Source organism: Bos grunniens, chromosome 13 (assembly GCF_055505025.1).
Source record: "Bos grunniens cultivar Pamir isolate PY7600 chromosome 13, Bosgru_T2T1.0, whole genome shotgun sequence".
Lineage (NCBI taxonomy): Eukaryota > Metazoa > Chordata > Mammalia > Artiodactyla > Bovidae > Bos > Bos grunniens.
This window is the reverse complement of record NC_141177.1, coordinates 4,185,964-4,210,468: the sequence shown is the minus strand read 5'-3', so window position 1 is coordinate 4,210,468 and position 24,505 is coordinate 4,185,964. Positions and strand designations below refer to the sequence as shown.

The 24,505-nt window shown below is 52.6% G+C and overlaps 1 protein-coding gene across 11 annotated transcripts in view; it reads right to left on the bottom strand.

The window, feature by feature from the left end:
- Window positions 1-24,505, bottom strand: part of NFATC2 (nuclear factor of activated T cells 2) — a 160,301-nt gene that overhangs the window by 20,712 nt on the left and 115,084 nt on the right. The window lies entirely within an intron of this gene.

Sequence of the window (24,505 nt, the reverse complement as noted above, 5' to 3'; positions counted from 1 at the left end):
AATGGACACACTGGCTTTTGAGCACTGGCGACCCAGTGTGGACTCCATCGTGGTCGAACATGGGGTGCTGTGATACCCGTCTCTGCAGAGCAGGTGCCGAGAGAAGGAATCATGTTTTGCTGTCCTAGGGGAAATCCAGGGGCTCTGAGCTGTGGGCTGTGCTCTCTGTCCCCCATGGGCTCCTTATCTGACCAGTGGAGTCCTGGCTCCAGAGTCCCACACGGACCACCGCCCCCAGAGCACCTCGTACCGAGCTCAATACGCAGTTGGCGTGTTAAATGACGCCGCGAACAGGCTTAATAAGACGCGACTGTGGGACCTGGGGCCCTCAACCTTTGTTTTCCACTCGGTCCAGCTTCAAGGAGGAGAAACTGTTTCTCCATTTGTAAGCATCTCTATTCTGAGCGCATTTCATATGCCAGCTGGGATGTGGCTACAAACTGCCCACGAAAAGACCTTAGCAGGAGGCAGGTTTCTAATAGCAGCCTAGCCTCAGGAAACTGGAGACACTTAAAGATACGAGGGTCAGCTTTCCAGCCACAGCCCTCCGTCATCCCAACCCTGAGGACGTGTCTCCTGGGGCCACTGAGCTTCTAGGGGAGGACGTGGGTGTGGGGACCACAGTGATGAACTTGTGAGGTGCAGTGCAGCCCATGCGGCGGGGCCAGGGGCCAGAGTGACAGCAAGCCCCTGCGAGGGGGGCGCGCACTTTACTACAGAGGCCCTTGAGCAGGCCTGAGAAGGACCCCATAAACACCAATCCTGTACAGTGTCCACTGTCCCCAAGTTGAACGAAGGATTCGATGATCTAAAGTTGACATCAGAATTCAGCGCCATTGTGTCAAGCCTGACAAGCTGGCCTCTTAACGTGTCTGCAGAAAAGCCAAAAGACACTTACTGGATAACTAAACCTACCAGAAATCAAGAATATCCGCAAGGCGGCCGATTAAGAACTGTCACTGGGACAAACTCTGTGGAGCAAAGCTGAGACCAGGAAGGCGCCTGCACTCACGTGAAAACGCTGACGGGCTGCAGGCCCGCAGGGAAAGGACGGACTTCTCAACGGATGAGCTGGGACCACCCCTCGTCCACATGGAAATCGAGGAAATGAGAACCTTACTCGGTTTTGGACACGACAGTCGAATTCGGGTGGATTACAAACTTAGGTGTGAAAGGTAAGACCGTGATGTAAGTGGAAGACAATAAGGGAGAAGCGTCACTGTCTGTCGTCCGGGGAGAATCCTAGACCGGTTCTTCCGGCTCGAGGAGCTTCACAGCCACTGGCAGGCTGGTAAAAGCGCTGACTGCTGGGCCCAACCCGCGTGTTTCTGATTCAGCAGGTCTGGGGTGGGCGGGGCCCAAGAATTTGCACTTTGACACGAGTCACACAGATGCTGTGGGTCCCATGACACATTTTCGGTAGCACCGTCCCAGACGATGCTCAGAAAGTGCAAACCTTTTCAAAGATAAACGTTAACTGTTACAAGTTGCTGTTTGTGGAGAGACAGCATCTCGCCCACACGAGTTGTGCAAACACTCGCGTAATCGCACAGTATCAAACGGTGGGAGGATGCGGAGCCAGGGAATGACTTCTCCGAGGCTGATGGCAGAATACACTGGCACAACCACTTCCGAAGACACTTTGGTGCTGTTGACTAACGCAGCAGAAGGGTACACCCAGTGACCAAGCAATTCCACTTGTGACTACAGCCCAACAGAAACTCTTCTGTGTGCAGAGAAGGGACATTCTGGAAAGCACGGTCTCTACCAGCACAGGGGTCAAAGAAACCGGAAATGACCGAATGTCCACAATCCACGCAGTGGACTGATGAGCTCGACAAGGAACTACGACACGGCAGAGAAGAGGAAGAAGAGCAGCAACGAACACGACAGCCTGTGAGTGCCACGGGCGTCGTGCTGAAGGAAAAGGCGAGGTGCAGAAAACCAGTTAGAGCAGGACCTCGTTCATGTAAAGTTCTCGAGCATTCAGGACTCGGGCAGCCCAACATCTTGCTCAGAGAGTCAAACAAGTGGTGAAATTATTTTTTTTTAAAGCAAACAGACAAACACAAAATTGAGTGAGGATAGCAGTAAGTCTAAGGTGGTAGGAAAGAAAAAATACATTCAAAATTCTGTGCTCCAGGAGCTCAACCCGGTGCTGTGTGACCACCCAGGACAAGGCGCGTGGGGGGAGTTAAAGAGGGACGGGACACACGTGTGCTTACGGCTGATTCACACTGTTGTCTGGCGGAAGCCAACATGATATTGTAAAGCAATTATCCTCCAATTCAAAATTTAAAAAAAAAATAGTGAAAAAAATTCTGTGCTCAATCCAGGCTTGGAGCATCATGGATATGACCACTGCAGAAGAGAGACAGCAGACCCAAGCACCTCTGATGGAGGAGCACACGACTGAGGAGGAGCCTCGCCCAAAGCGTCAAACCCAACCTGATCCAGTGCTCGTTTCAATACTGACTTACAGGAAATGCTGAGGACGGAGCAACAGTGATCGATGGCACCGAGGAGCTGCAGCCAGCAAAGCCCAGGCTACATGCAAGCCACCTGTCTCTCCAAAGCAAGGACAGCTCAGGGAGAAGATGAGGGGCGCCCGGACAGGCGAAAGAAACGGAAAAACCCATTTCAACAGTCGAGACAAACCGTGGGGAAAGGGCGTTTATGAGGCAGCCGAGAACCTGAGCACTGAGTCTGATAGTGAAGAGTTTAACATACTATATATAGAAAATGGGTTTCCCAGGTGGCACAGTGGTAGAGAATCCACCTGCCAGTGTAGGAGACTCGGATTCCATCCCTGGGTCAGGAAGATCCCCAAACGGCAACCCACTCCAGTGTTCTTGCCTGGGGAATCCCATGGACGGAGGAGCCTGGTGGGCTACAGTCCACAGGTCGCAAAGAGTTGGACGCGACTGAGTACACACACACACACACACACACGTATATATAAAATAGAATATCTGTGTGTGTAATTAAATCACTTTGTTGTATAGCTGCAGCTAACACAACACTGTAAATGAACGATACTACAATTTAAAAAGTTTTTAATAAAAAAATTAGCCAAAAAAAGAGGTTCACTGTTGAGAATGGAAATCAGAGAAAAGTTCTTTTTAGAAGACTTCTCTTGTAGAGAAACAGAACTGAAAGATTTGCAAATACAAAATGTTTTTAGATGGCAGAAGAGTACGAAGACAATGATAATGCTCTTTTTCTTTACACTTGGGGTAGGTACACAGTATTCATTTGTATTATTTTTTATATCTTACGTGTATTTAGTGAAGGCCGTCTGGCATTTAAAGGAAAGAAGGGAGAGAGGGAGAGAGAAGGACGGGAGAAGAGAGGAGGTGGGAGACGTGCAGACGAGGAGGAGGAGGAGGTGGGGATGGGGATGGAGCGAACCAAGAAGGAAGACGAGACGAGGCAGACCACCTTGTGCCTCCGACCCAAGAACCAGCCCGGGGAACAGCGGCAGCATGCCCGTGGGGGAGCAGGCGAGGGGGCCTCTGGCACACAGGGCACAAGAGAAGCTCACCTCCTCTGAGAGGCCCTCCCAGACAACCCTGTCTGAAGTCTCCTCTCTCAGCGTCTGCGTCTCTCCTTCAAAGCGTGTCTCACCATCAGAAACACGTTTCTGTCGTATTTATCATGTCTTCCCTGTTAGACTGTAAGATTCATCGGGCAGGGGCTGCCCCTCAATCACCCGGCACCTGGCACCTGACCCGGCTGCCTCAGCTGTCGAGAAGTCGATCTGTAAGCTGGCACCTTCTGAGCGCTTGCCCGGTGCCGGGTCCTGGCCTAGGGAATCTACATGCATTAACCAGCAGGCATTCACAAGGCTCCCTGAGTAAGTGGTATTGTTATTCTTCCCATTTTGCAGTTCAGTAAACCAAGAACTCAGCTGAGGGGGCCTTGCTCGGCCCACAGGTGGCCGAGCCAGGACTTAAATGCAGGCAGGAGTCCAGGGCGCAGGCTTGGAACCGCTCTGCTCTGCCTTCCCGCCTCGCCAGTAAACGTTGGTTTAATGGTAAAGACAGAAGCTTTCTGTTCAGACCTGAAATGGCCAGAGTTAACCGTTGAGGTCCAGGGAGGCCCTGGCTGGATCAGCTCGGTTCTCCTGCAGCCCACTGCAGACCTTGTCCTCTGCAGGCCTGATTTCGGACGTGCGCACAGGCATCTACACCACGTGTGGCCGCGTTACAAACCACAACGCAAGTCACCAAATCGGTGCCCTCGGATGTGTTCTCTGCAAAGCGCAGGAGGTGCTCAGCAAAAGCTGGAGGAGAACTAACTGTGTTTCAAGAATTGAGGCCAGAATGCCAAACCTTCCAGCGCAGAAACTGGAGGTGCCAGTGTCCACGTGGAAACATCTCATCCTCTTTCTCCCCGAGATCCGTCGGCCTGAATGAGCCCCCATGGGAATTCGGGGCATTGTCTGCCAGTCACCCCTATGTGAGCACTTCCTTCCTGCCTCCCTACCATCAGCCAAACAGACGGGCCCCTGAAAGTCCAGTGGATCCCTCAAGGCAGCCAGTACCTCAGTACCCCAGGGCTGCAATTTAGAGTTTGGATTTAGGAAACTTCCCAGAATGGTGCCAGCCATGGCCAGGTGCCCCCCACGGCCTGCACTCTGACATCAGACAGCTAGGGGCTGGGGTGGGGGAAGGGCCGGGGCCCAAAGGGGTGGCACCAGGGGACGGGGCTGAAGTCCTTCCCCAGACCCTTCCCCCTCCTCAGAGGAGAACAGGAAGCCGGCGGGCAGAACGGCGGGTATCCTCTTCTCTGAAAGGGGCCGAGGCTGAGTGGGAGAAGGGGTTTCTGGGCTGAGGCGTGAATTTCTCAGAAGCCTGGCAGCCTGGAAAACACAGGGCTGGTTTCTGTCTTCCGCCCCCAGAAACGCCTGGAGCCCCAGAGGGGAGGGAGGGCCCAACCAGGCCTGGGTGCAAACACGGCGCTGCTCATAGAGGGAAGGCCCGCGCCAGCTCGGATGCCCACTGCGGGGCGTCCCCAGGGGACGCGCCTCCAGGAGGACGGGGCGCTGGAAGGCGGCAGTCAGAATCGGGGCACCAGAGGCAGCAGGGCCACCTCTTGGCATAAGAAGGGGGAGTAATCCTGTGGGTGTCTCTGCAAAAAGGGCACCCTGGCTGAGCTCCGTAGGCTCCCACGCAGACAGGGGGCAGGTCGAAGCTGTGCCGACCCGGCAGAGAACAGCTGCCCGGCCCTGCGGCGGCCCGCTCCTGCAATTGCACAATCGTTTCCATGGCGCTCGGCTTTGCTGTCACAACAGCCCCGGGATGGCCCAGCGCTGGGCAGCGCTGCCGGCTGGAGGCGAGCAGTGGATTTCCTCGTGGGCCCCGAAGCCAGCACATTTTTGAAGGCCTGCCCCGGCCCACTCTCTGGACTCAGCCTCTGTCAGGTCCACGGGGCGGTCGGGGGCATGGAGAGCATGGCATCGAGGAGGGGCCAGGGGGCCTGCGGGAGCCCCCATGTGGTCCCCACAGGGATGGGAACCCACACTGCCTCTCCACCAAGGGCCAGTGGGACACTCAAGGGCCCCAAACTCCAAGCTGGCCTTATGATGCCAAGCGAGTAAGATGTCCCCACTGCTCACAGGAAATATAAGTAGTGCTGTAAAGGTGGAAGGTGGGTGCGTGCTAGGTCACTTCGGTCGTGTCTGACTCTGTGACCCCATGACTGTGGCCTGCCAGGCTCCTCTGTCCTTGGGGATTCTCCAGGCAAGGATACTGGAGTGGGTTGCCATGCCTGCCTCCAGGGGATCTTCCTGACCCAGGGATCGAACCCGTGTTTCACGTCTCCTGCGTGGGCAGGGGGGCTTCTTTACCACTAGAGCCACCTGGGAAGGTGACTGCCTGACACCTTAGGTTTACAGACATTTGATTAAACATCTGCTACTTCAATTCTGTGGTTCTGCCCGCTACGTCTCAAACTTTTTTAATGGCCTTTTGCAAAGCTCACAGCCCTTGGTTCCAAAGCTGTAGTGCTAAGACCTGATTCTAGGACCTGGAGCACAGGTCGTCTCCCCAGAGTTTACATGCTGTCACACCTCGCAAGCAGTTGCTCTGGGCTGTATTTGTGCTCCTGAACTCCCAAAGAAACGTATGGCATCTTTCTCCAAAAAAAAAAACTAGATAAAGAATATCTGTATTCTTTATTCACTGTTCTTCAGTTACTCACTGGCTGTGTGATCTTGGGCCAGTTATTTAACCTCTCTGGACCTGTTTCTTCATTTATAAAACAGGAATAATTATAGTCTGTGCCTCATGAGGCTTTTGTGAAGATTAAATAAGTTAATATAACGATGTCATAGAAGAGTGCCTGGAATATAATAAGTGATATCTAAGTGTTAGCTTCTATTATTATTAAAAAGAAGCAGTACCACTGTGGTTTTATGATGAATAGTTGTAAGTCATTTAAGACCCAGGCAGGATATAATCTCCGTTACATTCTGGGATATTCATTCAGTTCCACAAACATGTGGGGAGCATCTCGCGTGCACGGAGCGCGGCTGGACTTCAGAAAAGGCTGAGGGGCTTACCTACCACGTGCAGAGTCAGCCCAAGGGCAGCAGGGATGCAGACCAGGTAGAGACACTGGTCCTCACCACCCGGAGCCCTGAGCTGAGCGAGAGAGAAAAAACACAGAGAAACACCTGAAAGGTGTATGTAATGAACAGCACCTGCGAGGGACCAGGTGTGTCTCCAGGACTCGCACGAACAGAAAAACCCTACGGCTGCAGGGAGCAGAGAGCTTGTCAGAGTCTTGAAATGCTGGTCAGGTTTCAAAAAGCACCAGGGAGAGGAGAGGACATTCTAGGCAGAGGTGATGGCTTGGGCACGGGTTCAGAAGCAAGAGAAACTCAACACTGCGACATGTTCTCCTCCACTCAAAGCCAAGAGCGGTGGATGAGGACAGTAACACATCCAAACAGTGGGAGGTGCATCTGCAGGCATAACCGAAGCTTTCTGTTTCTATATCCCCATTTAAAATATTATTTAATAGCTTTTAGGGTCATTGCTGGGACCTGAAATGTGTCCCTTCCTTTTATCTTTTTTTTTCCTTAATTTTTTTTAAAGTAAACACATGCATACGGCAAAAAAAAAAAAAAAAAAAAATTCCAAACCATAAAAACTAACAGGAAAAGGTCCCTCTTCTACTCTTGTTTCCAGCCGCTCAGTACCCCAGGTGTGGCTGACTCTCATTATCAGATACTGAGGTTGCTTCTGATCCTCTGCTGGCACGAACAGGGCTGCAGTGGACCTCTCGCACCCTACATGCAGCAGGGTGTCCAGAGGGCCTGGGCCAGCATCCCTGACAGTGGGGCTCACTGTGAGGCCTGCACAGACGGCCTCAACTGCAAGTGCTGATCAGCTAGTAAAGGAGGGTCGGCACAACCCTGGACAGAGCACAATGCTGAAGCTGACAAGTGCCAGCCACGCAGCTGACCCTCCTACATGCACTTTTCATACATCACTTCATTTAAACCTGAAGTACTGCTATTACTCCCATTTTACAGATGGGGAAACTGAGGTCAAGGACATTAAGTCACTTGCCTATGGCAACATCTCAAATGCCTTAATGACAGATAGGGGAGAGGGGCCAGGAACAGAGTAGCGTCAGGTAATGAGCTCACTTGAGCATTGGCCAAGGCTGGGGTTCCTGCCGGGTGTCCACACAGCGTCCAGGAGGCAGTCAGATCCCTGGGTCTGGAGGGAAAGCTACTTTTCTGATGTCTCATCAGATACACGGAGTGAAAGGCCCAAGATCAAGGCTCCGTTCTGTTTATGAATTGAATCTAGATCACTCTCTTACACGCACGCTTCCAAGAGCTCATCCCCTGAGCCTCGAGCTTGGAGACCTGAGACCAATCACGCCCCACTCCTCAGCCTGGTCTCACAGCCCTGATTTCGGAGATAATTAGTCTCTGCCTTCCAAAGGTGCTTATTAACTGGGAGGGCTTGTTGTTACATTATAATTATTTCCTGTACTTGCCAGCCTGTCAAACATACATCCAGACTGCAACCTTCCACCTGCCAGCAGCTTCCCTTCCCTTCCCTTCAGGAATCAAATCTGAACCTCTTGCTATGGCCTCGGAGGCCGTCTGAGATCTGGCCTGCCCTTAAAATCTCATCTCCTGGTCGTGAATTTCAACTATCCCAGGCCTCTCTTCTCTCCCCCACACAAACCAACACTCAGACAGGCTGTTCCCTCTGTCTGGAATTCCCTGCCGCTACCTCCTCCGTCAGGTCAAGGTCACCTCCTCAAGGAGGCTGTCCCTGATGGCTCCATCTGAAGATACACCCTCCTCTACCTTCACTTCTGAGTTTTATTCAGAGCACTGAGCCCATCTGAAATTCGTATTGGCTGTTGTTCAGTCGCTCAGTCGTGTCTGACTCTTTGCGACCCCATGGACTGCAGCACACCAGGCTCCCCTGTCCTTCACTATCTCTTGGAGCTTGCTCAAACGCATGTACATTGAGTCGGTGATGCCATCCAACCATCTCATCCTCTGTCCCTTTCTCCTCCTGCCCTCAATCCCTCCCAGCGTCAGGGTGTTTTCACATGAGTCAGCTCTCCGCATCAGGTGGCCAAAATACTGGAGTTTCGGCTTCAGCATCAGTCCTTCCAATGAACACCCAGGACTGATTTCCTTTAGGATGGACTGGTTGGGTCTCCTTGCAGCCCAAGGGACTCTCGAGAGTCTTCTCCAACACCACAGTTCAAAAGCATCAATTCTCTGGCGCTCAGCTTTCTTTATGGTCCAGCTCTCACATCTGGCTTCTGATTAACATCTCCCCGAGAGACTTGGTCCCAGGAGGGCCTTTGTCTGCTGCAGTCACTGTTTCAGCCCAGCTCCTGGCACAAAGCCCAGGAGACCGTGGGTGCGCAGTGAATGTCCATTCAGAGAAGGGACGATGAACGGGCAGCAGCTGCTTAAAGGTAAAGCAAGAAAAGAAACGCCCCAGGGAGACGCCTCCTGGCAGCTTCCTGGGGCGGCAGCCTGCCAGCCCCACGCTAGAGGAGCCTTCCCCCGTATCTGTGGGGCACACAACAGCCTATAAATTGCTTTTCACACGTGCCTCGCCCAAGGCCACAAGCAAGGAAGAGGCCACGTGGGGCTCCGAGTCAAGCTTCCTCTGGTAACAGCTACTCACCAACATCTTCTGATCCTGAAGCCACTGTCCTGGGCGCTCACCAGGGGAAACACTGAACGTAGCCAAGAAGGAGGTCCCAGGGGCTTCCTACACCCCGCAGGAGCCCAGAACTCTCCAGTCTATGAAACAGAGCTTTAGAGTCAACACTCAACATTATGAAGCTATTGTTTCCAGCAGAATCAAGCACTGGACCCTTCTGACTGGTGGTTCTTAACTGGGGGCAGTTCTCCTCCCAGACAATATCTGGCAGTTACCAGAGTCACTGCTGGGTGTCCCAGCTGGGGTGTGGGGCGGGGCGGGCTGGGGTGCTACTGGCATCTGGCGAGTGGAGCCCAGGGCTGCTGCTATATGTCCTGCAGCGCACCAGGCAGGCCCCAGGACACATGAGTGGCCCCCAGTGTCAACAGCAAGCTAAGAGACCTGTTCCGGGAAGAGGTAACAAATGCTTTGGGGTTTCTGGATTGAGTCTGAGGAGAAGGGCTCCCTGAATTTGAGGAGAATTAGCAATAACTGGTGGAGAAGACAGTGGCACCCCACTCCAGTACTCTTGCCTGGAAAATCCCATGGACGGAGGAGCCTGGTGGGCTGCAGTCCATGGGGTCACGTAAAGTCGGACACGACTGTGCGACTTCACTTTCAGTTTTCACTTTCATGCACTGGAGAAGGAAATGGCAACCCACTCAGGTGTTCTTGCCTGGAGAATCCCAGGGATGGGGGAGCCTGGTTGGCTGCCGTCTATGGGGTCACACAGATTCGGACACGACTGAAGCGACTTAGCAGCAGCAGCAGCAATAACTGGACTTGAGGCCTCTTCCCTCTGCTGCTGCAGATTTTCTTCATAGACTATAACCACCTGACATTATTATACACAGTCAGCCATCCCCATCCACGGTTCCACAGCCATAGAGTCAACCAACCATGGACTGAAATATTTGGGGGAAAAAATTCAGATAGTTCTAAAAGCTAGGCAACTGTTTATAGAATTTACCTTGTATTAGGTATTACAATTAATCTAGAAGTGATTTAAAGCAACCGTGAGGAAATGTATAGGTTACATGCAAATACTACATCATTTTATATATGAGACTTGAGGAGCTGTGGATTTTGGTATCGGCAGTGGGGTCCTGGGACCAAGTCGCTGTAGATACAGAGAGACAACTGCATCTTCATTTAGCTATTTGTTTGGGTTTCCTAACCGGGAGGTAAGCTTCTTGAAAGCAGGGACCTTTACTATGCACTGCTGTGTCCCCAGGAGCTAGTAACTGCACTTGGCATATAGGAAGGATTCAATAAATGTTTGTGGAATAGAGAAAGGTAACTCCTATGAAGATTAAACAAAACATCCGACCTCCTTTTGTATCCTTTTTCCCGAAATCCATTCTCCCGTCTTCCACTAGCTCTGCACACGGCTGTGAGGTGCTCAGTCACGTCCGACTCTTTGCAACCCTGTGGACCACAGCCCACCAGCCGCCTCCGACCATGGGACTCTCCAGGCAAGAATACTGGAGTGTTTTTGTTGCTGCCATTCCCTTCTCCAGGGGACCTTTCCCACCCTGGGATCAAGCCCGGGTCTCCTGCATTGCAGGCAGACGCGTCACCCTCTGGGCCACCAGCACCACCCTCTGCACATGGTTGTGAAGTGAAGTCGCTCAGTCGAGTCCGACTCTTTGCGACCCGGTGGACTGTAGCCTACTACGCTCCTCTGTCCATGGGATTTTCCAGGCACTAGTACTGGAGTGGATTGCCATCTCCTTCTCCAGGGGATCTTCCCGACCCAGGGATCGAAACCGGGTCTCCCGCATTGTAGACAGCCACTTTACCGTCTGAGCCACCAGGGAAGTTGGTTGGGTAAATATAAAAACTACATTTCCCAGCCTCCTTTGCAGCTCACTGTGGTCATATGACAAGGCTCTGGCCAATGAGGCATCAGATACAGGGATAAATTCAATTTCCAGGTCATGACCTTAAAGGGACGGGACATGCCTTTCTTCCCCCCTTTCCTGGACCCTCTCCTGCGTGCAGGAGCCATCTTAGACAGTGCAGATGAGGGTACCCTCCTAAAAATGGCAGAGTGATAAGAAAGAGCCTAGTCTTGGCACCATGGGACCAGAATACCAGCCCTGGATTGCGCATGTCTGTGCTGTTACATGAGAAAGAAATCATCCATCTAGTTTAAGCTATTGTTACTTTGGGTTTCACTTACAGAAGCCCTCTACATTCTCATCAATACATAACTTCCCCCTGCCCTGCAAACTAACTATTTAAACCACACAATGCTGCAAGGAATATCTCAGCCAGCTGGCACTCAAGAGCTATTTTATGATTTTCCCCTTCACACATGTAGGGAATACAACTCTCAGTTTACATATAGAAATCTTTCTTTCCTGATGCCTCAGAATATCTGAGCACACTGCTTCATAAGCCAGGGGGAGAAAGGAGAGGAAGTCATTATTTAGATCCATCAAATGATAAGGACAAAAGAAACAAGAAAAAGCCCATTAAAATCTTAAAACATCAATTATGTTTCAATCTATGAGTTCATAATGGTACTTTAAAAAAAAAAAAGTCCTTAAATTGATCACCACTGGAGGATGTTAATGAACCAAACCATTATTTAAAAAACTGGTAAATAGAGGGAAAGAATCCAGCATTCATCCTGCTCTTCCTATATGAATTCTACCATTGTTGATGAAGGAAAGTTTCTCTTTATAGAACTTTTCCAGCTAACAGAAAGGAAGGGAAGTCAGAATTAGAACGGAATATAACCACTTTACGGATGTGAGACTTGGACCATAAATTAGGCTGAGAACCAAAGAATCAATGCTTTTCAAACTGTGGTGCTGGAGAAGACTCTTGAGAGTCCCTTGGACTGCAAGGAGATCCAACCAGTCCATCCTAAAGGTAATCAGTCTTGAAAATTCATTGAAAGGACTGATGCTAAAGCTGAAGCTCCAATACTTTGGTCACCTGAGGTCAAGAGCTGACTCATTGGAAAAGACACTGATAATGGGAAAGATCGAAGGCAGGAGGAGAAGGGGGTGACAGAGGATGAGATGGTTGGATGGTATCACTGACTCAATGGACATGAGTTTGAGCAAACTCTGGGAGATAGTGAAGGACAGGGAAGCCTGGCGTGCTGCATTCTATGGGGTCGCAAAGAGTCGGACACGACTTAGTGACTGAACAACAATCACCACCTTGCAATCACTGCACCACTAAAATTAATGCAGTTCAGCACAGACTGTCAGCAGCTGGTATCACGACCAAGAGGATGGCACCCGACACCATGTGCTTCCTGACGGAGAGATGCTCCCACCGCGGAGCAGTCTTGCCCAAAACAACTAAACCCGAATCCAAGAAAGCACCAGAACTGACTGCTAACTTACAGGAAATATGGAGGACAGGGGAACAGGCTGAACCTCACCATGGTAACTTACAGGAAATATGGAGGACAGGGGAACAGGCTAAACCTCACCATGGGGACATAACTGGTGAAAGCCGGACTGTGAGAAATTTTATAGGATGAACAATCTGGTCTTTTTCAACAAGTAAATTGCTAAATAATAATGACGATGATGATAAAATGAAAAAAAAGGTCCTGCCACTTAATCTACAGGGGGAACCTCTGAATGACAACAGTCTTAGACACTATCGGCATCCACAGGCACTGTATGGGCCTGGTCTGAATCCTGATTCAAACTACAGAGTAATAAAACAAGGAGAAAACCTTTATGATATGGTGAGATGACTGGAACTTTATACACCAGCTCTTTCCCAATTTTAAGGAATTTTTGTTAAGTTTCATGCACTTAGTGGTTTATTATGAATATTTTCACAACCCTTTTCTTTTAGATACACATACTGAAGCTGTACACATGAAATGATAAGGTTTTGGTATCCAGGATTTTTGATGTAGAGAATTTGCTTCAAATTATTACTGTGAAATGGAGGTGGTTAAGGGGGACGTGTAGAACAAACCAGATTGGTCATGAGTTGACCACAGCTGAAGCTGAGGGGTGGGTAAGTAGGTACATTGTGCTACTCTCTATTTGTATATACTTATAGCATTTTCATCCAAAAAGGTGTGTTTAAATCTTACCTCCAGCCACAAGGAGAGGGAGGGAAGCAAGAGGGAGTTGACACCTCCAAAGTCCCCTCTGCGCACCAGGTGCTGGGCTGGGCAGCCACAGATGTGAGTGGCACTTCCTGACGACTGGTAACAAAGGCAAACGCCAAACAGGTCTGATGGAATCCCTGGCTGGGCGGGGTCGGCCAAGTGTAAGAGGAACGACAATACCAACATACCGATGTGCTGGTAAAAAGTGAGGGACACTCCATCCACCCTCAGGAGATGGGAGCGGGTGGGGGCAGCTACGGACAAGTGCGTGCTCTGTCTAGAAAGGGTCTCTACTTAGCACCAGCCTTGACTTTGACTCCAGGTAGCCGCCATGCAGAATGTGGGGCCTAGGGCGGCCAGATCTTTGGATTTTCCAAGGAAAGCCGGAAATCTGTCTTTTTATATGCAATCTCCTGGTTTTTAAACGTTGGCATCTAATCCAAATATTTTTTTTAAACACTGCGTGGGCCAAACAAAATATGTGCAGGCCCAGTCCGGCCGTGGAGCTCCAGTGGGCACCCCCGTGCCAAGCCCTGCAGAGACCACAACTCAGTCCAGCTGTGAGGCGTGGAAAGGGTGCATTCATCAACGCTGGGTCAATTCTTTTTTAGGCCTCCAATAAAGCTGAGCATTCAAAAGACACCATCCCCTTCCAGAAATCTATAAGAACCGGCTGCAGAACATTTCAAAGGCGTTCCCCACGTAGTCGGCTTATGCAACAGAACCCCCGCTCTGCCCAGGGTGTTTGGAAACTTAACAACCAGGGAGCGGCCTTTCAACTTTCCCGGGATGGTGGAACTAACGGGCTTCAGATGAAACCCATTTGTTGGTTTGCAGCATGCCTGGGACTTAAGTCCAAACCGCCTACAACAGACAACCTCGTCATAAAGCCGGGTCGGGGTTCTTGGTGCTCACCGTAAAATGACCGCGGCACACACTGTTTCGCTCGCCTGGCTGGAGAGCTGACTTCATGGCAGCTGAAAGGGACGCCGCGATGTCATCCTGACGCCAGGAAGGGGCAGGGGCTGGATCTGAGGACCTGCCCAGACTCCCTCTTCACACTCCACCCTCAGGGTGCCTTGACTTCCCCTCGAGAGAGAGACACTTGACATGGTGGATGAGCAAACCAGGCTCCAGCCCTGCACTTACAGCCACGGTCTCAGCTAACCAGATCTCAGGGCCAGTAACAAATTAAAGAGGTGTCAGGAATGCGGTGGAGAAGAGCCAGAGCAATGGTTTCATCATTTCCCAAGAACAAAGCCTTTCTCTTTTTGTTTTTGGAAAGGAATGAAAAGTAAAAGAAAATGGTGCTAAAATAAAGTTGAGTCGGTCCACAGCAAGAAAAGAGAGTCCAGAACTAAGCTCGGGGATGAGAAAAGACAAAATGCACCCAAAGCTCAACTCTGTGGAATGGAACAAAACAAGGGCTATTCCATTAAAGAAGGGTGTTTTTTTTTCCCCCCTATGAAAATAAACTTTACTATTTATCTGAAATAGATCTATTGATACCAGAGAAGGTAGGGAGTACAAAGTAAAAATTTAGTATTGAAATAAGATTTGATTGACTGTCCCCCTCCAATATAGTTCACAGCCTCAAATAACTAAATCGCCTTTCAAGTTCTAACTTTGCTAGAGAGAAATGAATTACAGCTCAAGCTGATACTGGGGAGTTCTGTGTTTTTTAATTCACGCATTCTGCACGATCTTAGGTGATTACCTGGGATGAGGCAAGATCCATCACAAGTACAGTCCTGCACGGAATGACGTTACAATAATCACCCAGTTGCTCACGACCCTGAAACAAGCCACGTCTCCAGCCTGCCCGGCACTTACACTGAGGGAAGGAGTGAGCCCTAGCAACTTCTGCAGGCTGTGCCAGGAAGAACGAAAGGCCAGAAGAGCCTTGGAAAAAAAGGTCTGGATGCTCACCTCCTCGTATATCTTGCTTAACTGATCACCTTACTCCTTCACCAGGACGTTCACCTGTTACCACCAGACCACAACCTCATCCTGAAGGTGGAAACGGAACGCAGTGCAGCTAAAACTGGGGGTTTTGGTGGCTGACTGGGGGGCCCTCGGATGACACCAAATAATATCCTTGGTCCTCCTTCTGGGGCCCTGCCTGCTCTTTGTGGGTCAGAGGCTGCTCTGGAATGCGGGCTGAGTGGACAGCAAGTCTGAGAATAGGCTTTCTTGTGGTTTGGTAGCATCTGACCTCAAAATGCAAGAGCACATTCCTTTGAAAACATCTGCTTTGCAGAATCTCAAAAAGATGGCTGAGCACTTCTGGGTCTGGAGTCAGCTGGAAGGTGGCCTCTTGAATTTTCATAAGCCAGCAATGCAAAGTACACGTTGATTTGGGATGAAAGGACAGCTAAGTGCCACAGCTAGAAGCTAGAGGTTCTCACAAAGTGAGGAAACATCAGGAGGGGCAAAATAAAGGTGCCCTTGGGACAGCAGCCTCTCCCGGGGGAGAGGGAGGCAGACCCGCCACTGGCTCCATGATCGGCGACCGCGATTCTCACAAATTCTGTGGGCTTGTCTCTCTGTGGTCGTTCAGTCCCTAAGTCGCGTCCGACTCTGCGACCCCACGGACTGCAGCACTCCGGGCGTCCCTGCCTGTCACTGTCTCCTGGAGTTTGTTCAAACTCGTGCCATGGAGTAGGTGATGCCATCCAACTGTCTCATCTCTGTCACCCTCTTCTCCTCCTGCCCTCAATCTTTCCCAGCAACGGGGTCTTTTCCAATAAGTTGGCTCTTCGCATCAGGTGGCCAAAGTATTGGAGCTTCAGGGTTGAATATTCATCGGAAGGGCTTCTCTCCAGGCAAGTTTTGTGGACTTCGGGCCTTTCCAGTGAGACTCTGAATTCCCTCTGCTGAATTAACGGGAAGTAGCCCAGCGGGGTGACAAGGACCCAGGCTGAGAGTCAGCCTCGGAGCTCTTCTCCAGAGTCAGCTCTGCCCTCCTCCTATGTCTGTCTTCGTCAGGTCGGGCGGCCATAACAAAATAGTCACTTGGGGGCTGATAAACACAAATATTTGTTTCTCACTGTTCCAGAGGTTGCGAAGTCCAAGATCAAAGTGCCGGCAGATACAGCCTACTTCCTCCAAGACGACTGCTTTCTCATCCCCGCCTCACAGGGCGGAAGGGAACTAGAGGTCTCTTCTCTAAGGGCAACAACCCCGGTCATGGGGCTCCGTCCTCGGGACCTCAGCACTTCCCAAAGGGCCCATGGCCTAAAGCCATCACACCGGGGGATACGCTTTAACTTATAAACTGAGGGGACACAAACACGGAGACGGTAGCAATGGCCCAGAATCGATGATGGTGGTGGCAGAAACGAATATGAACCACTGAGCACCCCACGCACACATACGGGTCAGAGTGCTTTCCTTACAGGGATGCTGCCGTTTCCATGCCCGTGGTCACCCTGAGAGTCGGGGGCCACTGTCATCAGCCTGAGGTCACAAAGGAGGAAAGCGCTGAGGCCAGCCTGAGAGCCAGGAAGACAATTCCAGAAGCTCTACAGCCAGAGGCCCCGAGTCAAAGCTGGACCCTCAGAGCAGACATCCCATTCCTGAGAGCGGGCGCCCGACACGCCCGCCCGTTCCCCGTGTGACGGGTGCCTAAGTGCTGCCTGCAACAGCGAGAGACGCTCATTCCCGACTGCGGGGGCCTGTGGCGTGTTTTGCTCCCTTTGGTAGAACCAAGGGGGAAAAGAAGAAGATATATCTGCTTGTGCTCACGACTACAAACAGAAACCACAGCAGGCATTCCCAATTGGGACGATACATCCCCAAGGGCGAGGACGATCTTATATATCACGATGGTCTGTGGCCCCGCAAAGGGCCTGGTACTGGGATTGACAGTTCATGGGGGTGGTGATTAGGAAAAAAATTATTTTAAAAGGAGCCTAAGTGGAAAGGGTGGCATTAGTGATTAAACAAACAAAACAGAACCAAGAAACACTACTCTAGAAGGCTTGAGAAAACTGGTGTCAAGGAGCAGGGCAAAAATGGGAGGAAGGCGTCACTGGGTATCTTTTTGTATTGTTTTTTTTCAAGCATGCGGACATACTGCCTTTATAAAATACAGATATCTTTTAATGAACTTTAAAAAAGACGGCTGACCAAAGCTTTTAGCAGAAGCCTGGACTCTGCTGGTGCCCACAAAAGGCGTGTGAATTCAACCTGGTCTTGGTGCTTTCTGGTGCCCTGCCCAGCCCCACGCTACAACACCCAGGTCACACTCTCCACGGTGCCATCAGCCAGGCAAGCACTGTGCTCGGTTCTCATCAGAGCAGAGGATCCCTGCATGTCGGCCTCTGTCAGCGCCACCACCCCCAGGGAGGCTGCCTGGAAGCCCAGCCCTCCCGGGCCAACGCAGCGGCCGGACGCACGGCCGTCGTCAGCGGCAGGCAGGCTGTCGTGGGCTTCGCCCGCCTCTCCAAACACGAGCTGCTTTGTGACAGCCTTGCCGTGGGCCCTGAGCAGCCCCAGTGAAAGCCCCCCGACCTGCCGGACAAAGCCGTGCCAGGCAGGTGTGCTTCCCCACTTCCCACACGCTGGAGGGTGTGCCTGTCTGTCTGTCCACTCTTCCCTGGCCTGGTTCTCACGCTCTGGCACACTGAGCCTCTGGGTAAAAGGCTGGGACCCTCTGCCAATGGCACAGCAAGCAGAACTTGGGCCTGACGTTCACGCTCCACCGGGCACGCAGCTGGCCCTGGGCCCAGGGCATCGGCCCCTTGTGTGGGAAGATGGCCCATGGCCCCGGAGAGAAGCTTGGGAAGGGAACCATGAGCCCGAGTCCTGGGGCTCTGTCCCCCCTACTCCAGCCCACGTGGAAGAGACAGGGTATAAGGGCACATGGGCTCATCGCCAAAGACCAGAATAGCTGATTTTTACTCTCTTAAGCAGACGTATGGTAAAAATTTTGAACCCTGTCCTCCAAGAAGTCAATTAAATTCAGAAACAAAAAGAGCAGCTAACATTTATTGGGGAGTTCTTTGGGCAAAGCCCTGTTCCTAAGATATGACGCACTTTAACTCAATACACTCTCACCACCACCTTACGAGGGAGGAGCTGGGATCGTGCCCATTCCATGGATGGGGAAACTGAGGCACAGCAAGGCCACAAGTAAGTACGAAGCCTAATTTCAAAGCTCCATTCAACGTGTCTTACAGAGACATGGCAAGTAAGTCCTGAGAACCGAGAATAAGGGAAGCAGAAGATTCAAACAAGACCAAACGGAGGTCAGAGTGCTGAGGGCAGACTCCGGTCCTGAAAACACTTCGTGTGGCCGGCTGCACCTCTGGCTCAACGGCCTGGAAGCCCCAGGCAAGTACCTCCACGGAGGCTCACGCAAGGGTGGCCAGCTCCTTCCGCTGCACCCGTGCGGTGCCCAAGTTTCAAGGAAAAGCTCCTGGGGGCTGCCTTGCCACCACGGGCCAGTCTGGGGCTCACTCTAACCTGTCCAGGTCTCTCCTGGGGCAGGAAGAGAGGGGCACCAGGGAACTGAACCTGAGCCGTGTGTGGCCCCCCGTGGACCCTCTGCTTCTGGGGGCCGGAAGGGCCACCCCCGAGAGTCACAGGTCGGTGCCTTCTCTGGGGCTTTTCCCTACCCTTTGTCCACATGGAGGATTCTCATCGAACAAAAAAGGTCAGAGCATTAAAGGGACCAAAATAAAGGCAAGGCTGCAGAAGGCACCTCAAGAAGCCTGAAGGGAAGCAGGCTATCAGGATGCCCACTGTCACTATTACGGGAGCGAATGATAACTGCTGGACGTCTTTTAGGAACCGTATTTACAAGCGCAGACCTTAACGCGTGTTTGGCAGCCCTGAGTATCTGAGCAGGTCAGAGCTCCTATACCCACACAGCCTGCTGCTCCTGGGTCTGAGTCCCCCGTAACTGGGTCTCTTCATCAGAAATGAGAGCCGGTCCCAGAGTCAGAAGATGCAAAGTGAACTACCCTTCAAACCACTCCACACGACCCCCTGCACTGCAGTGGGCATCGAAACTCGTATGACCACTTTGGAAAACCATCTGGCAAGGGCTCCACTCCTGACCGTCTGTGTGGACGGCCAAAGAAGAGTTCGAGAGTGTTCACACGGCTTCTCCATGAAATGAGGAGCAACCCAGTCCTCTCTATCAATAGCAACATGGACACAGAGGCTGCAGAAAATTCCCTCCACGGACAACAGAATGAATGAACCTCAGCTACACCCAGGATTGCTGGATCTCGCAAGCTACTGGTGGTGGAAGGAAGCCAGACACAGGAGAGCGTGGCTGCATGACTTCTGTTTCTGCAAGAAGGCAAAACGAACTCCCAGGGCTGGAAGGCAGGGCAACGGCCGTGGGGGCTCCTGGGGTCCTAACCACATGCTGCGTCCTGCATGGCCCGGGTGGTAACTGCACGGCAGTCCACCTGGTGAGACTCAGCACACACCACTAATTTCTAAGTGTGCCTGCATTTCAGTGTGTAGAAATAATCAAACTTATTTAACGTATTTCAAGAAACGATTTTTTAGTTCCTATGAAGAACAGAAAAGTAGATCCACAACCAAACTGGTCCGTGCTCTTCTGACATGTATAAACACACACACCATCTGCCATCCTTAAGAGCCAACGGCAGAGGCTCTGGTCATCACTGAGACCTCATCCTTCTCCCTAAGACAAGGGGACGGAGGATCTCCTTTGAATCCCTAGCCTCCCCACCGTCCCTGGCGTTCTTGTCTGCGGCAGCGTCTCGAGGCTGCCGGCACAGGCTCGCCACCCTGAGCCCATGACGGGACGGCCTGAGGACCTGCGAACCCGCAGCTCTTTGGAGACCATGTCACCAGCGGGACCCCGCAGGCGTCTCCTCCAAGGCCCCGCTTCCCGGAGCCTCTCCCGCCCGCCTGCCCCCCACACGCGCACACACTGCCGACCTGCCCCAGGCAGGCGCCCTGGGGGTGCACATGCAGCAGCCCCTCAGTCCTGGGCAGGGGACGGGTCAGAACTCCCTGTAAACTCACCGCACTCTGGCAGTGCAAGTTCTGTCTCCAACCAGCGCACTGAGGAGAGGACTCGCAAGGCAGCGTTCTGTCAAACGTGCCATCCCCCTGCCCCTGCGCGCTCCCCCACAGCACTGGCCACGGGGCTCACTGCCTTTGTCTCGGGGTTTGTCTAAAAGGAAGCAAAGCCCTTGTTTTCCATCTCTCGCCTCCCTACTGTCCACTGTCCAAAGGCAGCCAGTGACGGCCTCAGAAGGGAAATCAATTCACGGTGCCCTCTTGACGAAAACCCACCAAGAGTAGTAGCCCACGCCTCGGAGCTCATGGCCTCCCGCCTGCTGACTCTGCCTCCTGAAACTCCTTCCCTCGGATCGTCCCTGAAGCCCACCTCTCAGGGCCAGCCTCGCTGTACCACCCCCAGCCAGCCACACTCTGGCTTCTGACCTTGTGTGCGTTCCCTCGTGGCTTTCTACCGCCGTCTGCAAGACGCCTGTCTGTTACCTCCTGTGCTAACATCTGCCTCTTTTACCCGGAAGACACCCCACGAGAGCAAGGACTTCTGACTTGTCACTAGCGCATCCCTGAGTCCCAGGACTGTGCCTGGTACAGGGAAAGAAAGAAAGTGAAGTCGCTCAGTCAGGTCCGACTCTTGCAACCCCATGGATTGCAAGCCTGCCAGCCTCCTCCATCCATGGGATTTTCCAGGCAAGGATTCTGGAGTGGGTTGCCATTTCCTTCTCCAGGGGATCTTCCTGACCCAGGGACTGAACCCAGGTCTCCTGCACTGCAGGCAGACTCGACCATCTGAGCCACCAGGGTACAGAGAAGGTGACCAGTTAAATCAAGATGGAGGAGAGGGGAGAGGAAGTCAGGAGAGGAGCCCGATGCGTGGGAGCGGGAAAGGAGGGAGGGAAGGATTTGCTCAGGGCTCTCAGGATCAGGCTACTGTTTTGAGCTGAAGGTATTTCCCAGGTATAGCCTGGGGCTTTAGAGCGAGAAGCCAGTTACAGAAGGGGACAAGGGGGACAGAGGGGGGAAAAAAACTGAACGTGTGTGCAAAGCACGCATTTCAGAAGAACTGTGAAAGCAAGCCTGGGTCCAGGCAGGCACACAGCAGAGGAGTGAGGATACACTGGCCCTGGAATATCACTTATTTTGCTAGCTCAGAAAGAGACTTTTGGAAAACGTCTCGAGTCCTTGGAGTGGAGAAAGCAGAAGCTGCATTTTGGAGTTCCAAGGGAAAAAAAGAGGGGCCAAGACAGACAGCGTCTGTGTGCAGGAATGCAGCTTGGGAAGGAGAGCGGTGGGACCAGGTGGGACGCAGAGCAGACAGGCCGGGTTGTGAGCCAAGGGTCGGGGAGAGAGCGCCAAGGGCCGGGGCTTCCCGGGATCACAGCAGGGCGGCGTGGCCACTGCAAGGGTGACGCGTCTGCATTTGGACCCCAGTCCTCCGTGGTGACCCCTTCCCTTTCCAGCTGCGGAACCTTCCTTTGACCCTCAAAGCAAGTCAGCCCAGCTCTCACAAAATAACCAAAGAAAGTCAAGTCTTCCAAAATCCCAAGGCAGAGGAATGGCATCTGAGAAACAGCCCCCCATCCTTGCCCCTGGGAGCATCTTCTGCTGGAGTTTGGGCAGCCAGAGTATATTTTCTGGGGGGATCTCCACTGGGGAATTGATCAAAGGGATGGAAAAGGACCTAGCAGGCCTCCCAGACAGACTAGAGAGATGACCCCGGGATTTCCAGTTTACTGGTCAGGAAGAAATGCCAGAGAGCTGACCGGTCTGAACCCCACCTTCATGAAGTCAACGGCGAAGCCTGAGAACGTTCTGTGAGTACACGGGCCAGAAGGCGTCTGCGAGAGGGACCTCAAAGCCAGCAGCTGGCAGACGACGCTGTAGCCCTCTTCCTGGCGGCTACAGCGGTGGGGCAGGCTGGAGTCAGCCCTGAGCACACGACGGGCCACACGGGCGCCTTCCCGTTGAAGGGACCAGGGCTGGGCAGAGGCTTGGGGACACCACCAGTCAGGCGCAGAGCATCTCACCAGCGGCCACAGGGCTGCATCTGGGGCCACACAGGTGGAGACCATCCCCTGCCCTATGCCCCGCTCTGGCCCCAGGAACATGAAGCCTGAACACAGCCCACGGGATGGGACAGGGCTGGCTCTGAACTCTGAGATGCCTCCGCGTTACTCTTCCTGAACGTCAGGGGAAAGGGGTCCCAGGCCCGCCAGGCTGTACAGCTGGAAGGGCTCTGTTCACACAGAGTATACTCGATGTGAGCAGCACCCCTGGAGTCGTACAGGTGATGGAGCAATTCTCTCTTGTTTTAGAAGCCGAGAGTGTCCACGAGGTCAGTAAGGGTTCTGAGAAGTCGAGCAGTCAACAAATGCTATGAAAACCTGGTTTTATCAAGTGTTTCTCCCCTTTTCCAGCCACAGAACCCTCGTTTCAGAGAACGCCTCCTGAGATTCCAGGGAACTGGGCTTATGGTTTCTTGTTTTAGTCTCTCAGTCATGTCCGACTCTTTTGCGACCCCATGGACTGTACCCTGCCGGGCTCCTCTGTCCATGGGATTTCCCAGGCAAGAATACTGGAGAGGGTTGCCATTTCCTTCTCCAGGGCATCTTCCGGGACCAGGGTCTGAACCTGTGTCTCCTGCATTGGCAGGCGGATTCTTTACCACTGAGCCAGCAGGGAAGCCTGGGCTTACGGAGAGTGTACTTAAAAAAAGGCTCCACCCAGAGAAGCAGGTTCACTGTATTTGGTTTTCCAAGACAGCCCTAGAGCTGACTCGTGTTACTGACCCTCTGGGAGGCCATCCTCACTCTGACCTTGAACCTGCCTGTGTTCAGACAGACAGAGGCCCCAAAGGGTCTCCCACGCTCAGCTGCTTCCCCCTTAACACAAGCCTCTATCTGAGCAACAAGAGGCGCTCAGAGCTTACTAATGATCGTGGGTCCTGATGCAACTGACCCCGTTCTCTTTCCAAGATGCTCGTGTTGGTCTGTGTGGTGGGATGACGGACAGGGTGGGAGGGGCCAGCACATTTCCTACTCCAGAGACCAAAGCAACGTGGGACAGAGTCAGGGGAGGACAGTTTCAGCCCCTGCTCCGGCATCACTTATTCATGGAGCGCCTCTGCCTGATCCAGCCCTGGGCAGACTCATGGAGAGCGGTCGGGTTACAGCCCACTCCATCATCTCAGTGGGGAAGGCGCTCCGCACCAGTGCAGTCTTCTACCCCTTTCAGCTAAGCATCGACGCTTGATCTTCGCCGGCCATTTCGGGTATACATTGTTTTGCGAATGGATGGCACCAGGGTCTCTCTCTCTAAAACAGAGCACAGTGCTCCTAACTCGATCTGCGTTTGAATGATCAGGACCAGTGAGCTCAGTGAGTAACTCAGCAGTACCGAGGTCACCTTTGTAAGGACTTGGGGCAGCCTGACTCTAAACTAAGAGGTTCTCAGGACCTTTGCTGGGTCCACTTGGGGGGAAGGTTTTGAAAGATAGTTTTTACTAGAGAGGGGACGTGGAAACTACAAAACATGGCGGATTGTCAAAACTTTGCATAAAGTAAAAGTCAACAGTCTCTGAGTGAGTGCCCTGCACTCACTGTGTCTGACACCTAGCACCTGGTCTTCATGATAACTATTGTGGCTATTTCGAAGCTTTCTGCCTTACTTCCTATGCCTTGGGTGCATTCCTGACAGTAAATTTTCCTGAATAATTGACATTTCAGGGTGTCTCAGATGCTGTTGCCAGTCAAGGGCGAAGCTGGAGCTGCAGATGCCAGCCAGTGGGACAGGCTTTCCTTCTCACTGAGAAATCCAAGCCACCCGTTTCCTTCCTTCCCCAGGGGAAGGCCGCTCTGCCCACCCCGCCCTCTCTGCCCCTGCAGCGGCACCTGGCTGGTCCCAGGTGAGTCCTGTCCACACAGCTCACCCTCCCTCGCTGCGATCACAGACCCACGCCATCAACACTGCCACTCCCAACGAGCCTGCCCCCCCGCTGGGCCCTGCCACCCGACTCGGGCACCTAGAGACACAAAGCTGCCTCTGCATCTGTCCTTTGGCCCAACCAGCCCATCAGCTGGGCTCACCACAGCGGAAGCTCACTGTTTCCCTGCATCAATGCACGGCTCTGTTCCACGGGCACGTGGTGGAGCCCGCCTGCAGCCTGCCTGCGAGCCCCCATTCATGCACCCTTCCGAGG